Source organism: Aristolochia californica, unplaced genomic scaffold, assembly GCF_029961685.1.
Source record: "Aristolochia californica isolate CCGP_79_NKW_82.1479 unplaced genomic scaffold, dmAriCali1.0.hap1 SCAF_9, whole genome shotgun sequence".
NCBI lineage: Eukaryota > Viridiplantae > Streptophyta > Magnoliopsida > Piperales > Aristolochiaceae > Aristolochia > Aristolochia californica.
Genome location: NW_027182290.1, coordinates 22,707,249 through 22,723,044, shown reverse-complemented (window position 1 = coordinate 22,723,044; position 15,796 = coordinate 22,707,249).

The following is a 15,796-nucleotide window of genomic DNA, read 5'->3' as shown; positions in this document are numbered from 1 at the left end:
ATCTTTTGTAGGTAGTAGATCTATAGGCATTGATAAGAAGTATAATAACTCCTCCATCACTGTGTCCCTCCACAAGAAACCAACTCTCAAATGGTAGGAGTAATAAATGCCAATTAAAGGGGGTAATGGGTAATCACCCAAAAGATAATATTTTGGGGCCACCATGTGCTTTTTTCTTCATAAGAATAATTGATGTTGCCAACAATTAGCAACTGAGAAGTCTTTCAATAATAATGTCTCAGCCAAAGAGACACAATAGCAACAGCTGAAATGGGTTTGCGCCCAACAACATGTACCAAATAATGAAAATCTTCAAAAAAGACCCATAAAATAATCCGCAGATAGTCCATCACTAAATAAGAAATTTGCACCAAATATTCTGGAACCAAGTAATAATCCAAGATATAATCCAGCCAGAGACAAGGGACTGAGTGTTAAGCTCCCTTGCCATGGATCGAGTCACCCGATGATCTCCTCTGGGTTCCAGATTGGAATACGTCATTGAGGAAAGCTTGGGATTTTTGGAACATGCTATTGCTGAGGATAACCAAGCTTTTGAAGGAAGCTTGCACCTTGGACCTCGTTGGGAGAGAGAATCCGATCTCTGAACTAAAACTATTGATCAATGCTTAATTCCCATTCAAGCACCATTCCTCCATATATGAGAGGAATAGGGTTGACATACATAGCAAAGGCCAAGCAAAGGCCCACGAAATTAAGAAGAATTACATCTTAACCTACAACGTGCATAAAACATAATTTAACCACGGCATCTACAAATTACTCTACCTGCTATGGAGTCCATAACATCACCCCCCCCCCCCCCCCCCCCCCCCCCCCCCCTCCTGGAGAAAGAGCATGTCCTCAAGCTCAAAGTTGGGGGTAGAGGGCCCATAATGCTTCTAACGGTTCCCAGGAGGCTTCAACAAGTTCCGTCTCTGCCTAATGGACTAAAATCTCCCATGAACCATGGACACGGTGAGCTTTCAAAACATGATCTGGAGTGGGCAGAACATGACCATCCTCTAATGGTGGCAAGGGTGTATGCAACATTGGTGAGTCGCCCTTGAATGGCTTCAAAAGTGAGATATGGAAGACATCGTGAATCTTGGCATCTGGGGGAAGTTTCAGCCGATAGGCCACGCTGCCAACACGATCCAAAATCTTTGTCATATGTGTGCTTCATCGTAGCCTGAGCTTGCTGCAAGTGAGCTTTGACCTGGTCGAGCATACGATCACGTTCCCCCAAAGCCTAGTCTAGATCAGCCACACGAGAAGAGCCAGCCACATACGATAAGAAATGAGGGGGGTCACGACCATAAACCATGTTGAAAGGAGTAGTGCGGAGGGCTGTGTGGTAGGAGGTTTTGTAACAAAACTCTGCCTAGGCGAGCCAATGGACCCAACTTTTGGGATTATCCCCCATGAAGCAATGGAAATACATCACAATGGTCAGGTTGATCACCTCTGTTTGTCCATCTATCTGAGGGTGGTATGTTGAAGAGAAAGCCAATTTGGTGCCATGTAAATTGAAAAGCTCCTTCCAAAAGGTACTAGAGAACACTGTGTCTCGGTCACTGGTAATGGAATTCGATAAGCCATGAAGGCGGACAATCTGGTCTATAAAAATTTGAGCCACATGGTCACCGTGTAAGGATGAGACAGAGGAAGGAAGTGACCATATTTGGAGAATCGATACACCACTACCAATATAATAGATTTATCGGAGGACTTTGGGAGTCCATCAATAAAATCCATTGAAACATGAGAAGAGAGCTGAAGAGGCTGAAACAGGCCTGCTGGGCTTAATGATTCAGTTTTGTTCCTTTGGTTGACCTGACACGCCGACACATATTCAGTCACCATGAGTTTCTTTCCTTGCCAATAGAAGTCATGACTAAGCTTGAAATATGTCTTTTGATAGCCTTCATGAGTGGTTTCGTGATATGGAGAGATGATGGTGTTGAGTAGGGCTGAAGTAGGAGGTAGATAAATCTGATTCTTGTACAGTATGAGTCGGTCTTAGATGGTCCAATTGATGTCCATGGTTTGCTGCTCAATGATGTGAAACAGGTCTATGAGCTCAGGAGTTTGCTGAATTTCATCTCGAAGTGAATCGAGCAAAAGGAACCATGGTTGACTGATTGCATGTAGTTGTGGCTCTAACACCTCCTGGCGGGATAAGGCATCGGCCCCCTTGTTTAGTTGTCACGGTTTATATTCCACCTTAAAATCGAAGCCCATCAATTTACTAAGCCAATGTTGTTGGGGGGGGGGGGGGGGGGGGGGGGGGAAGGGAAGTGGTTATGCATTGCTCCAATAGATACTTCAAGCTGCAATGGTCTGTGCAGATAACGAAGTGTCGACCCCAAAGATAGGGCCGCCAATGCTGAATGGCTTTGTCTAAGCCGATAAGTTTCCGTTCATACGCGGCTAATTTGTGGTGGTGTGGGGCTAGGTGCCTGTTGAAATATGCAATGGGATGGCCTTGCTGTTGTAAGATCGCGCCAATGCCGCCTCCGGAAGCATCACATTCTATAATAAACGGTTCTTCAAAATTGGGAAGTTGGAGCACCGGAGTTGTGGCTAAGGCGTGCTTCAACATATCAAAGGAGGAGGCAGCGACGTCAGACCAAGTGAAGGCATGACACTTTAGTAAACTCATGAGAGGAGCTGCGAGCTGGCCATAGTCGTGAATGAACTTTCAATAGTACCTGGCCTGGCCTAAGAATCCCCGTAAGGCAGTGACAAAATGTGGAGGGGCCAGTGAATGACTGCCTGAATTTTGTTACTGTTTACCTTAAATTCGGAGGTTGAGATGACATGTCCTAGATAAGCCACCTTGGTGGTACCCAAGGAGCACTTGGATTTGCTTGAGAAATAAATGATGTGAATGCAAGAGGTTGAAGACATGGCACAAATGCTGAATATGGTCGTCCCAGTGCTTGCTATATATCAAAATATCATCAAAGAAAACCAGAACATACTTTCATAAGAGAGGGCAAAATACCTCGTTCATAAGGGCCTGAAATGTGGATGGGGCATTGGATAGCCCAAATAGCATGACTAGGAATTCAAAGTGGCCATGATGTGTGCGGAAGGCCATCTTCTCCACATTGGCAGGGTGTACCCGAATCTGGTGGTACCTGGATCTCAAATCCAATTTAGTAAAGAATTTTTCCCCATGTAATTTGTCCAAGAGTTCGTCCACCAATGGTATGGGAAATTTATCCTTGATTGTATGAGCATTCAGCTCTCTGTAGTCAACACAAAAATGCCAAGTGTTGTCATGTTTTATCACTAATAACACTGGTGAAGAAAATGGAGACCAACTGGTCTGAATAATGCCTTGCGCTAACACAGTTTGACACTGGCGCTCGATTTCATCTTTTTGCAAATGGGGTAGCGGTATGGGCGCACCACTACTGGTTCAATGCCCATTTTTAAACGAATCCTATGGTCACAGGCTTGGATAGGTGGAAGGGTTGCTGGCTCCTAAAATAAATCAACAAATTCTATAATGATGGAGTTTAACTTACAGCTGTCTGAATCCATAACTTGGAGGTGTAGGAGAGTGCAAGGGGACGGTGCATGAGCCCCATGAAGGATAATGGGTTGCTGGTCAGAAGTAAAACTCATAGTGAGGGACTTGAAATCCCATAAAATTGGACCCAACTGCCGTAGCCATTTAATACCCAAAATAAAGTCAAACCCTGCCAGTGGAATGACCAAGAAATCCGTCACAAATGTGTTGCCTTCAATAACAAAAAGTACTACTGTACAAATTCCAGCACTGGAAATCTTGTCCCCATTGGCTACCAAGACTGAAATGCCAGAGTTCTAATGAATCGGCAAGTCAAGCTGTTGTGTTGCTGGTTGGCTGATGAAGTTATGGGAGCTGCCCGGATCCACTAATGAGAGCAACATGAGGTGTTGTAGGCCAATGCGGACCTGCATCATGTTAGTACTGTGCAACCCCGTCATAGCATGGAGGGAAATTGTTGGTTCTTACATCTCGGGGTCTTCCACTTCCTCAAGTGGTGTGGTATCCTCGGAATCATTCACCTCTAACCAAAATAGACGTTTGCATATGTGCCCAACAGGTATTGTGTTACGGTCCCGGGTCATGGATCGAGTAACACGGCATGGGAGTTGTGAATCCATCACTGGTACTGAGTTGTTGGATTCAGTAAGGAGGGTTAAAGGTCCCTTCTTTGGGTACTCTTCCAGCAGTGATCAGTCTCCCTTTTTATGATCTCATTCTAGTGCTAAATTTATAGCTAGAATGGAAGTAATTCAGGTGGAGAAAGAATGGAGAAATACCTATTTTGCTCACGTTAATCAGGGTTTCAACCCTGATTTGATGCAGCTCATTCTAGGACTTGATGGGGCAGCCTTGGCTCACGTTGATGGCTGTCCTTGCTCTATTTTCGTGATGAATTCCCAGCAAGAAGAGTTGCTATAACCCTTCACATGAAAGAACCAGAATTGTTCCTCCTTTTGTTGCTTGTCAAGAGGGAATGGAACCCAACTTCTTGTTGACGCTGGTGATGAGAGAAGATCCTCTATTTGTGCTCGAAAAAGGGACAGGAAGCTCCTTTTCTTAGTATGGATGATGAGGGATGAATTTGGATGAAGATGGATGGCAATGGAGGGTGAAGGATAGGTTGGATTTTTGGAGTAAACCCTAAACTCGAGATCAAGAGGTGATCTCAACCTATTTAGACTAGGTTATTCAAAAACCTCAAAGCTTACCTATTTCATTCATACCTTTCCCTTAAATAGGTCGCGTGAAGGAGTTTTAGGGTTAGGGTTACAATAATTCCCCATAATGCCCTTACATATAAAGTAATTAGAAATAACTCCTACTTAAAACAATATAAGAAATAAATCCTACTCAAAGAAATATAAGAATTAAATCCTATTGAGTGAGTTGTTGTTGTCTTCTTCGTTGTGTGACTCGGTGTGCTATTGAGTCCACAACATATTGCTCATCACAATTGTAACAAAGCTCTTTGGCCCTCTTCTGTTCCATCTCTGGGTGGGAAAGGCGGCGAATGAATTGTGCTGGTGGTGTTAACTTGTGTGCCTTCGATGGTTGAAAGGTGTTTTGGCCATTATGTAGAGGAGAGGTAGTGGTGTGTGGTGCACCAGTGTTCACACGGCCTTGCCATGGGGCCTACGCCCTAGAGACTCTTTCAAGACCCTCTTCTTGGCATCCAGGGTACGGGCCATTCATAGCATGTTCTAAGTCCGGTGGGTCATGTAATTCCATTTCCAGGCGAAGTGCTTCCACTAGTCCAACAGTAAATAAATGAACAAACTGAGTAGGACATACATACCTACTGGCTCGTGCCAGCCGTTCCTAAAATTGTTTCTGATAAACCTCTATGGAACCGGTTTGTTTTAGGTTGACCAAATATCCCAGAGGTTACTTCGGGCTAGGGGACCGAACCTCAACATGCAATAATCCTTAAAAATATCCCAATCGTGCATATGGTGTTCAGAGTCAAATTGATGGTACCATAGCTGCGCTTCGTCAAGCATGTGGAAGGTTGCTAAGGGAACCCTATCATCCGCTTGTGTTCTTTGATTCCAAAAAAATTGTTCACATCGATGTAACCATATCAAAGGTTTGGAGGACCCATCATAAGTTGGAAAATCTAGTTTGGTATACCTGGGAATGGTGGAGTTGTTTGGCCCGTGGACCCCCCTTGGGATATGATGTGTTGGACACAGAGGAGGCAGTGTAGATGGATGGGGTGGGGGTGGGGGTCGGAAGGCCGGTTGGAACTGTCAGAGTGGTTTCGTCCACTCTTGTTAGAGTTTGTGGTATGAGTTAGATACTTGGCATTTCGCACCTTAAACGGCTAGTCTTTTCGGGTTGTATTGGTTAGGTATCTGACTCAGAACTCCAACGTTAAGTGAACTTGGGCAACAGTAATTCTAGGATGGGTGACCTCCTGGGAAGTATTCTTGTCAAAGTGGTTTCATCCACTCTTGTAGGTGGTAGCTTTCTGCACCTAAAAGATCGGTCTTTTGGGTGTATTGGCTAGCTACTGTCATGGTATCAGAGTTGGGCACTCCACGTCCCGCGTTCGAATCCCGTGAGAGGCGATCAAGAATGGGTGGGGTGGGTGTCAAAGTGGTTTCGTCCACTCTTGTAGGTAGTAGCTTTCCGCACCTAAAAGATCGGTCTTTTGGGTGTATTGGCTAGCCGCTGTCATGGTATCAGAGTTGGGCACGCCACGTCCCGCATTCGAATCCCGTGAGAGGCGGTCAAGAATGGGTGGGGTGGGTGTCAAATTGGTTCCATCCACTCTTGTAAGCGGTAGCTTTCTGCACCTAACAGATCGGTCTTTTGGGTGTACTGGCTAACCGCTGTCAGGAACTGCCTGGAAGTGCAGAATCCCGAGCAATCAACTCGCTGATGCAAAGACTGAGTTGATCAATAGTTTCCCAGAGCTCCATAAAATCAATTCAGACTGTAGTGTTTTGAGTATGTGCTTCAATCCGAACTTCATCCAGTTAATTGCGCCAATCGATGGGAGAAGAAGAATCGCCAATGGTAGTCCTGTCTGATACCACGTTGTTAAGCTCCCTTGCCATGGATCGAGTCACCCGACGATCTCCTCTGGGTTCCAGATTGGTATACGTCCATGAGGAAGGCTTGGGATTTTTGGAACGCCCTATTGCTAAGGATAACCAAGCTTTCGAAGGAAGCTGACACCTGGACCTCATTGGGAGAGAGAATCTGATCTCTGAACTAAAACTATTGATCAGTGCTTAATTCCCATTCAAGCACCCGTCCTCCATATATGAGACAATTAGGGTTGACGTACATAGCAAAGGCCAAGCAAAGGCCCACGAAATTAAGAAGAATTACATCTAAACCTGCAAAGTGCATAAACCTGGAAATTACATAATGTAACCCCGACGTCTACTAATTACTCTACCTGCTATGGAGTCCATAACACCGAGTCGAGTCGAGTCAGGTATCAGACCAATATAGCCGAGTCACGGGAGGAATCGGTAGGGAACTCGGGACCCAGACACGTATAACTGAGGCAAAAAACAAGTGGGCCAAGTCGGGTTGATTGGACTGAATTGACACTGGTCGGGTTGACTCAGTCCGAGTTGGCCTGACCCACTGGATTAACCTGGCGGAACAAAACAGACCCGGTTCGGGTCTCTCGGCAGAATAAAATCACAGGAGAGTCATCTTCCCACTTTCCCTAACTTAGGCATTTTGATTTTTCATCGTCTTCCTCGATGCAACAGTAGAGTCATCTTCCCACTTTCTAACAGAGCGGAACAACAATGCGGGAGAGCAGAGGCAGCTTTCCAGAGCAATGCAAGAAGTTCTGAAAATAAATGGAGCATCTTCCAACGACAACCTTCCAAACAGCAACCGAGACATGAGATAAGCCAAAAAAATAGCAGCATCAACAACATTTGGAATAATGGGAATGATGGCCAGTCATCACCAAAACGTAATCCGTCCAATTTAACATCAATAGAGATACCAGGAAATCCAAATAGAGTCAATCTGATCCAGCGAAGAACTTCCAAAAAAAAAAAAAACAATCCAATAGAGAACTAGCTGATAATATCCAATTCGGGAGCTTCACTGAATGTTATCAAGAGTAACCATACAATATCAATAGAAGCTCCTTGCGGTAAAGGAGAGAACTAGGAAAGTTTCCTAATGAAAAGTAATGTGACCAGCCTAGTCAACCAGAGGTAACCAAGAAAAAACCATTCCATAATTTGAATAGCAGCTGCGTACTAGAAGTCATCAATAACTTACTGAATAAAAGCATCAAACAGCAAGGTCCCAATATCAGTCAGTAAGACTGTCCTTATTTCAGCAATGTGACCTGCTGGATACAAACATGCATCATTGTTATGGTCCCGAGTCATGGATCGAGTAACACGGCGTGGGATTTGTGAATCCAGCACTCAGAATTTACTCACTTCACGTCAAGGGTCTGTGTATGAGTATTTCTCCTTAACCAATGCTTGGCCAGGAGGAAAGATCCTCTTTTGAGGGTCCTACCAAGTTGTTGTGCTAGGTAGAAGACCCCACAACAATGCTGACCTTGCTAGAGCAAGGTGCTCTCTTTTCTTGGTCACGGCAAAGAGGGTTTGGCCCTCTTTGTTGTTGCTCTAGCTAAGAATGCAATCCTTCTTTCTTAAATAACTTGAAACACGAGTTTGGGATAGATTAATACCTCTTCTTTGATGCTATGATCAGCTCCCACGTTGCTCCCAGGTTCTGCGTGGATTATCGGGAGTTGAACGTGCAGACATTAAAAGACAAGTTCCCGATTCCGGTAGTGGATGAGCTCCTGGATGAGTTACATGGGTCGTGGTTATTCACTAAACTCAACCTCTTTGTTGTTGCTCTAGCTAAGAATGCAATCCTTCTTTCTTAAATAACTTGAAACACGAGTTTGGGATAGATTAATACCTCTTCTTTGATGCTATGATCAGCTCCCACGTTGCTCCCAGGTTCTGCGTGGATTATCGGGAGTTGAACGTGCAGACATTAAAAGACAAGTTCCCGATTCCGGTAGTGGATGAGCTCCTGGATGAGTTACATGGGTCGTGGTTATTCACTAAACTCAACCTCCATTCGGGATACCATCAGGTCCGGATGCACCCCTCTAATATCGAGAAGACGACATTCCGCACACACCATGGCCACTTTGAGTTCGTCGTCATTCCATTCGGGTTATCCAATGCACCCTCCATTTTTCAAGCTTTGATAAACGAGGTATTTAGCCCCTATCTTTAAAATTTTGTTCTTGTATGTTTTTATGATATTTTGATATATAGCAAGTCGGTTGAGGAGCACTTGGCACACTTGAGGATTGTTTTCAACTTGTTATGAGCACATCAGCTCTATTTGAAACATTCTAAGTGTTCTTTTGCGGCTACACATGTGGGGTATCTGGGACACATTATCTCACATGAGGGGGTTACAGTGGATCCCGAGAAGATCCGAGCTATTCACGAGTGGCCGCAGCCACAATCATGTTCTGCATTACGGGGTTTTTTGGGTCTTGCGGGCTACTACTGCAAATTTATTCAAAACTATGGGCCAGTGGAAGCACTATTGACAAGTCTACTAAAACAAATTCCTTTATTTGGAATGAGGGGGCCACCGCGTCGTTTGTGGCACTCAAAGCTGCCCTCGCATCTGCGCCAATATTACAACTTCCCAACTTTGACGAATTGTTCGTGGTAGAGTGCGGTGCTTCGGGCGTGGGCATTGGGGCCGTTTTACAGCAGTTGGGCCATCCTATTGCGTATTTTAGCAGACAGTTGGCAGTCCGTCATCACAAGCTAGCAGCCTATGAGTACGAATTGATTGGGTTGGCCAAAGTGGTCCAACATTGGAGGCCTTATCTCTGGGGCCGGGCTTTTCCCCTACACACGGATCACTACAGCCTTAAATTCCTACTAGAACAACGTTTGACGACGTCGCCACAACAACATTGGATCAGTAAGTTGTTGAGATTTGACTTCTCGGTGGAGTATCATGTGGGGAGATTAAATAAGGTGGAAGATGCCTTGTCATGGTGTTTTGAAGATCGGCAGTTGGTCTATTCAATCAGCCAACCGAGATTTCTCATTCTGGACTTGGTGAGAGATGCACATGCCACAAACCCTGCATTGCAAGAACTGCATCAGAAGATTTCGGAAGGGACAATGAATTCGAAGTGGTCCATCCAGGATTCACTTATTTATTACAAGCAACGGATTTTCCTTACACTTGAGTCCAAGTTGATTCCAGCTATTCTCTCGGCCTACCATGACAGTACGCACGAGGGGATCCAGAAGACCTTACACAGGATTCGAGCTGATTTTTACTGGCAAGCCATGAAACCCTCTATTGCGACTTATGTGGGCGACTGTCAGGTATGCCAGTGCAACAAAGCCGAGCACTTGAGCCCAGCTGGTCTTCTCTAGCCTCTGGCCCTTCCTACGCAGGTTTGGGCCAACATTTCAATGGATTTAGTGGAAGGCTTACCCCTGTCCTCCGAAAAATCCGTACTTTTCATGGTGGTTGATAGATTCTCCAAGTATGAACATTTTATACCACTGACTCATCCATATACAGCAACACAGGTTGCTCAAACTTTCCTGGAGCAGATAGTCCACTTACATGGCATTCCAGAATCCATTGTGAGTGACAGAGATGCAGTTTTCACAAGCACCTTTTGGCGGGAACTATTTCGCTTGAGTGAGACGAAATTGAAGTTCTCCTCCGCCTATCATCCACAGACAGATGGGCAAATTGAGGTGGTGAACCGCACCATCGAGATGTATCTACGGTGCTTGGTGGGGGATCATCCAATGACTTCCGTGGGCCGAATACTGTTACAACACTTTGTTCCACTCTGCCTTGCAATCCACTCCTTTTTGGGATCTACCTCACCTTCTCTCGTACAACCCAGGGTCCACCCGCATGGACGCGATTGATCAGGCACTAATAAACCGGGATATGCTGCTATAGAATATCACAGAATGGCTACAATGCGCCCAAGCTCAGATGAAGGATGTCTACGACAAAGGCCACCGTGAGCTCTCTTTTGAGGTTGGGGAGTATGTGTGTCTACGGACCCAGCCCTATCGTCAACAGTCTCTTGCGGGACCTCCACGTCATAAGCTCTCACCCAGATTTTTCGGGCCGTTTTCCATTCTTCGACGCGTGGGACCAGTCGCCTATCAGCTCAAATTACCAGACACGGCCAAAATTCATGATGTGTTTCATGTCTCTCTTTTGAAGCCGCATTCCAGAGCACAATCTACATCCACTCCATTCCTACCACCGGTTGATAATGGTGAGGTTATTCTTAACCTAGTTGCGGCGTTGTGTGCGTGGATGACCAATGACCATTGGGAGATTCTCGTTTAGTGGACAGACACTGACCCCGACGCTGCAACATGGGAATGTGTGGACATCTTCAAACAAGTCTACCCAGCTTTTGAGCTTGAGGACAAGCTCTTTCTCCATAGGGGGGGGGGGGGGGGGGGGGGGGGGGGGGTGCAGATGTTGTGGACTCAATAGCACACCGAGTCACACAACGAAGGAGACAACAACAACTCACTCAATAGGATTTATTTCTTATATTGTTTTAAGTAGGAGTTATTTCTAATTACTTTATATGTAACGGAATTATGGGGAATTATTATAACCCTAACTCTAAAACTCCATGACGTGACCTATTTAAGGGAAAGGTATGAATGAAATAGGTAAGCTTTGAGATTTTAGAATAACCTAGTCTAAACAAGTTGAGATCACCTCTTGATCTCGAGTTTAGGGTTTACTCCAAAAATCCAACCTGTCCTTCACCCTCCATTGCCATCCATCTTCACCCATATTCATCCCTCATAATCTATACTCAAAAGAGGAGCTTCCTGCCCCTTTTCCGAGCCCAAAGAAAGGGTCTTCCCTCCTCATCAGCGTCAACAACAAGTTTGGTGCAATTCCCTCTTGACGAGCAGCAAAGAAAGAAGAATTAGAACCACTCATCTTGCTGGAAATTCATCACGGAAACAGAGTATGGGAAGCCACCAATGTGAGCCAAGGCTGTCCCCCTAGGCTAGGTCTTCAAGTCCTAGAATGAGCTGCATCAAATCAGGGTTGAAACCCTAATTTACGTGAGCAAGAACAAGTATTCCTCCCTTATCTATCCACTTGAATTAATTCTATTCTAGCTATAACTTTAGCACTAGAATGAGTTCATAAAAAGGGAGACTGATCACTAGTGGAAGAGTACTCAAAGAAGGGATCTTTAGCCCTCCTCACCGAGTCCAGCAACTCAGTACCAGTGCTGGATTCACAATTCCCACGCCGTGTTACTCGATCCATGACCCGGGACCGTAACAATAGGATGAGAAGTAGTTCAAGTACGAGGTTCTTTTCTTAGAGCAATGGGTCGAGTATCAAATTGTGGACCAAATGGAATAGGCACAGGACTTACCTTATTAGGATCTAGAAACTCCACAAGTGTTGTGTCGACTGATGCTTTAGGGAGTGGAGTGACATCGGCAAAAGGATGAGAGTGGCAGGAAGGAATGAAAGACCCGGAGGAGCACCATTAGAGGAATAGAATGAGGTATCCTAAAAAAATGTCACATCCCTAGACACAAGTAACCGCCAAAGGGTAGGCTTGTAATAGACATAAAATTTTTGGGTGCAAGAGTAACCCAAGAAAATGCATTTTATAGAACAAGGAACAAGTTTACTTTTTCTAGGAGATGTCAAATGGATGAAACAAGCACACCCAAAGACCTTTATGGGAAGAGAAAATGGGTTTTCACTAGGAAATAATATAGAATATGGAGTCTTCTGACCGAGTACAGATGAAGGTAACCTATTGATAAGGAAACATGTTGTAAATATGGCATGAGGCCAATAAAAGTAGGGTACCTTTATGGAGTAGAGGAGGCCCTGACTAACCTCAAGGAGATGGATATTCTTTCTTTCGGTAACGCCATTTTGCTAAGATAGGTAGGCACATGATGTTTGATGGATAAGGCCAATATCTTGACAGAAGGATTGAAACTCACTCGACAAGTAATATTTGAGCATTATTAGACCTAAGTACTTGAATTTTCTTTCCAAAATGGGTTAATACCATAGCATGAAAGGCCTTTAAGATAGTAAATATTTCAGATCTTTCTTTAAATAAATATAACCAAGTAACCCGGGTAAAATCATTAACAAAGGTAACAAATATTTAACTTGAGAAATATTGGGGATACATTAGAGTGTACTAAAGAAAAGGGAGCAACACTTTTATTGGTAGGGCGAGGAGAATATGTACTCCTCTGGTGTTTGCTTAACTGACAAAACTCACAATTTAAAGTAGACAAAGACTTTAAAGAAGGAAATAAATGCCAAAGAGAAGATGTAGAAGGATGGCCAATCCGGTTGTATCAAAATTGCACCTTGGATGGAGAAGAAGAAAGTGCAGCCAACGGAGGTCGTTCCAAGTAATACAAACCCCCCCTTTTCATGGTCTCCACCAATAACCAGCTGCATTATTAGATCTTGAAATACACAAGAAGAGGGTGAGAAGGTGACATAATAATTTAGATGTTTTGTGAGCTGACTTTCTGAGAGTAAGTTTAAAGGGAATTGAGGAACAAATAGGACATCTTGAAGTGGGATAGAGGATGTAATAGAAGATGATCCTTTGCCAAGTACTTTGGTTTGGTTACAATTAGCTATAGTAACAAACTTATCGGGAATACATGGAGATAAAAAAATTTAGCATATGTTCATTACTTGAGAGATGTTCGAAGGCCACGAAGTCTATTATCCAAGATGAAGAGGAGGAAGTGGAAAAAAGCATACCTGAAGCAATGATGGTGTAGGTAAAGATGTAAGGGAAGACCCCATGAATGATTTCATTTTCTGAAATGTTTCATAGTCTTCATGAGTGAGAGTCATCTTCCCAATTTGTGATTTAGCATTTTCTTTCCATTTTTCATTGGTAACGGAGGCTGGAGTAGCCGTGGTCCATTCCCATTTTCCATGAAGATTCCAAAAATTTTCCACAAGGTGGTCTATACCATCACAATAAGTGCATATTCAAGGCTTTGTGCAAGAGTAGCAAGGACCGGTTCTACTACCTCTTTTTCGACCTCCTCTATAATTTCTTTCACGGCCTTGGTTGGAGGATGATATACCTCTATTACATGAATATAGAGCAAATGAAGCATCACTATTTGAGTTCAGAGATGGATCGGGGATTCGCAGTAATGTGGCACTTATATCATCAAAGGACAGAACTACGGAGGAGCTAAGAAGTTGGGTCTTAGCAACTTCAAGGTATTGTTTGATATTTGTTAAACAAATCGATGCCGCTAAAGCTTCCCTTTGCCTTTCTTGACCTGAAATATTGGTGGAGTATGGTTGAGTGATTTTCCACTCTTGAAGTTGTTGAAGAGAAGATATGGAAGGCTCTTACAGGACTCTCACAGCAAGAAGCCTCATTGAGCCAAAATTAATATGGAGTTTTACAGGAGTCTCATAGAAGAGTCTCAATTTAAATGTGTTTTAGTTACATTAGTCTTATATTTATGTTGATTTATTTAATTATGCTATGACTTATCTTTAAGTATTAGATTTTGGGTGTAATTGGGCAAGGGTAACCTTCCTCTATTATAAATAAGGGTTCATGTACTCAGATTACAACAAGTCAATGAAGTTTTTTCTCTTCCATAAATTCAACATGGTATCATATCAGGTTCTTTGAGTTGACTCGGTCAACCCACAGAGATAATGTGATCCTTTTCTGATCTATTATCACTAGCAGTTTAGGTTCGTATCTATCTTCTTTCTCTCTTTTTAAGTCCCTATACTAGTTTTTTTCTATGAGTTTTCACCTCTATAATGAGCTTTTCATATTGCATATTATATATTGGCTGAAAGATATTTGAGTCTAGTTTCCAACACAAAAAGATTTTTGGAAATTTGAGATTTCTACAAAGAGAAACCAATATTTGAAGCAGCAAAGGTCAGATTGCAATAGAGGTTCGAGCAGCTACAAAAAGCTTCAACTTTCAAGCCATCTTATACCATAAAGAATGAGACTTTATAGGGAGAATTATATATTCAAAGAAATATCTGTAAGTTTATTTTCTTAATAATTTAATCGATTCTCAATCTGAGTTTTCTAGATAGAGATAGTGATCTTGGAAGAGTCAATGGTCACTTGTGCTGCTCAAACCTCTCTCGCAATTTGATTATTTTTCACAAAATAATTATATTATATGAACATATATTATACCTGGATAAAATTTATTGAAGTTTAGTTTCATAAGGAGAAAATTATATGTCAATCTGATATATATTAAAGGAGATATTTGCATTGGAGTCAACAAGGGTCTTGATATAGAATAAAGAGAATCAAAAGATCATAAAAGATTCAAGAACGAATATTTTTATTGAATTTAGGACTCCATGATTGAAACCTTGAGCAAGATGAGAGAGGGAGAAGAAAAACAGAAGAGAGAGAGAGAGAGCTCAGGTAGAGAGGAGAGAAGAGAAAAGAGAAAAAGAGTTGACGCTAGAGAGAGATTCTTCACGAGTTGAGAAGTGGAGAGTTTGATTGAATCCTTCAACCAAGACTCCTATTTATACTATTTTCATTACATATTTAGAGATAAGATGGATCTCTAATATCCCTAATTACATCAATCATGATTATCCAAATATACATAAATCAAGGGAAGATAAATCAATTACATATATCAAGGGAGATTGCCAAATATTCCAACTCATGTGATAAGGATGCCAGCTCATGTGATGACTCATCATGCCACCTCACGTGATCATGATGGGTCCCACCAGCTCGTGTGATCATGGTGGGTCCCTCCTTGTTACACTCCCCTTCAAGTTGGGGGTGAGAAAAGATCGTAAATGCCCAACTTGCTACAGATGGTGGACAAAATCTTATGAGTGAGTAGTTTGGTGAGAATGTCTACAACTTGCCCTTGTGTGGGGATATGTTTGAGAAATAATATGTTGGCTTGGAATTTCTCTCGTATGAAATGGCAATCTACTTCAATGTGATTTGTTCTCTCATGGAAGACTGGATTTGAGGTGATATGTATTGCTGCCTGATTATCACAATGTAGATACATAGGTGCTTCTTTATAGAATCCCAGTTCAGTGAGAAGGGATCTAATCCACAGAAGCATCACTAATTGTGTGCCATGGCCCTATATTTTGCTTCTGCACTAGACGTTGCAACTATATTTTACTTCTTGT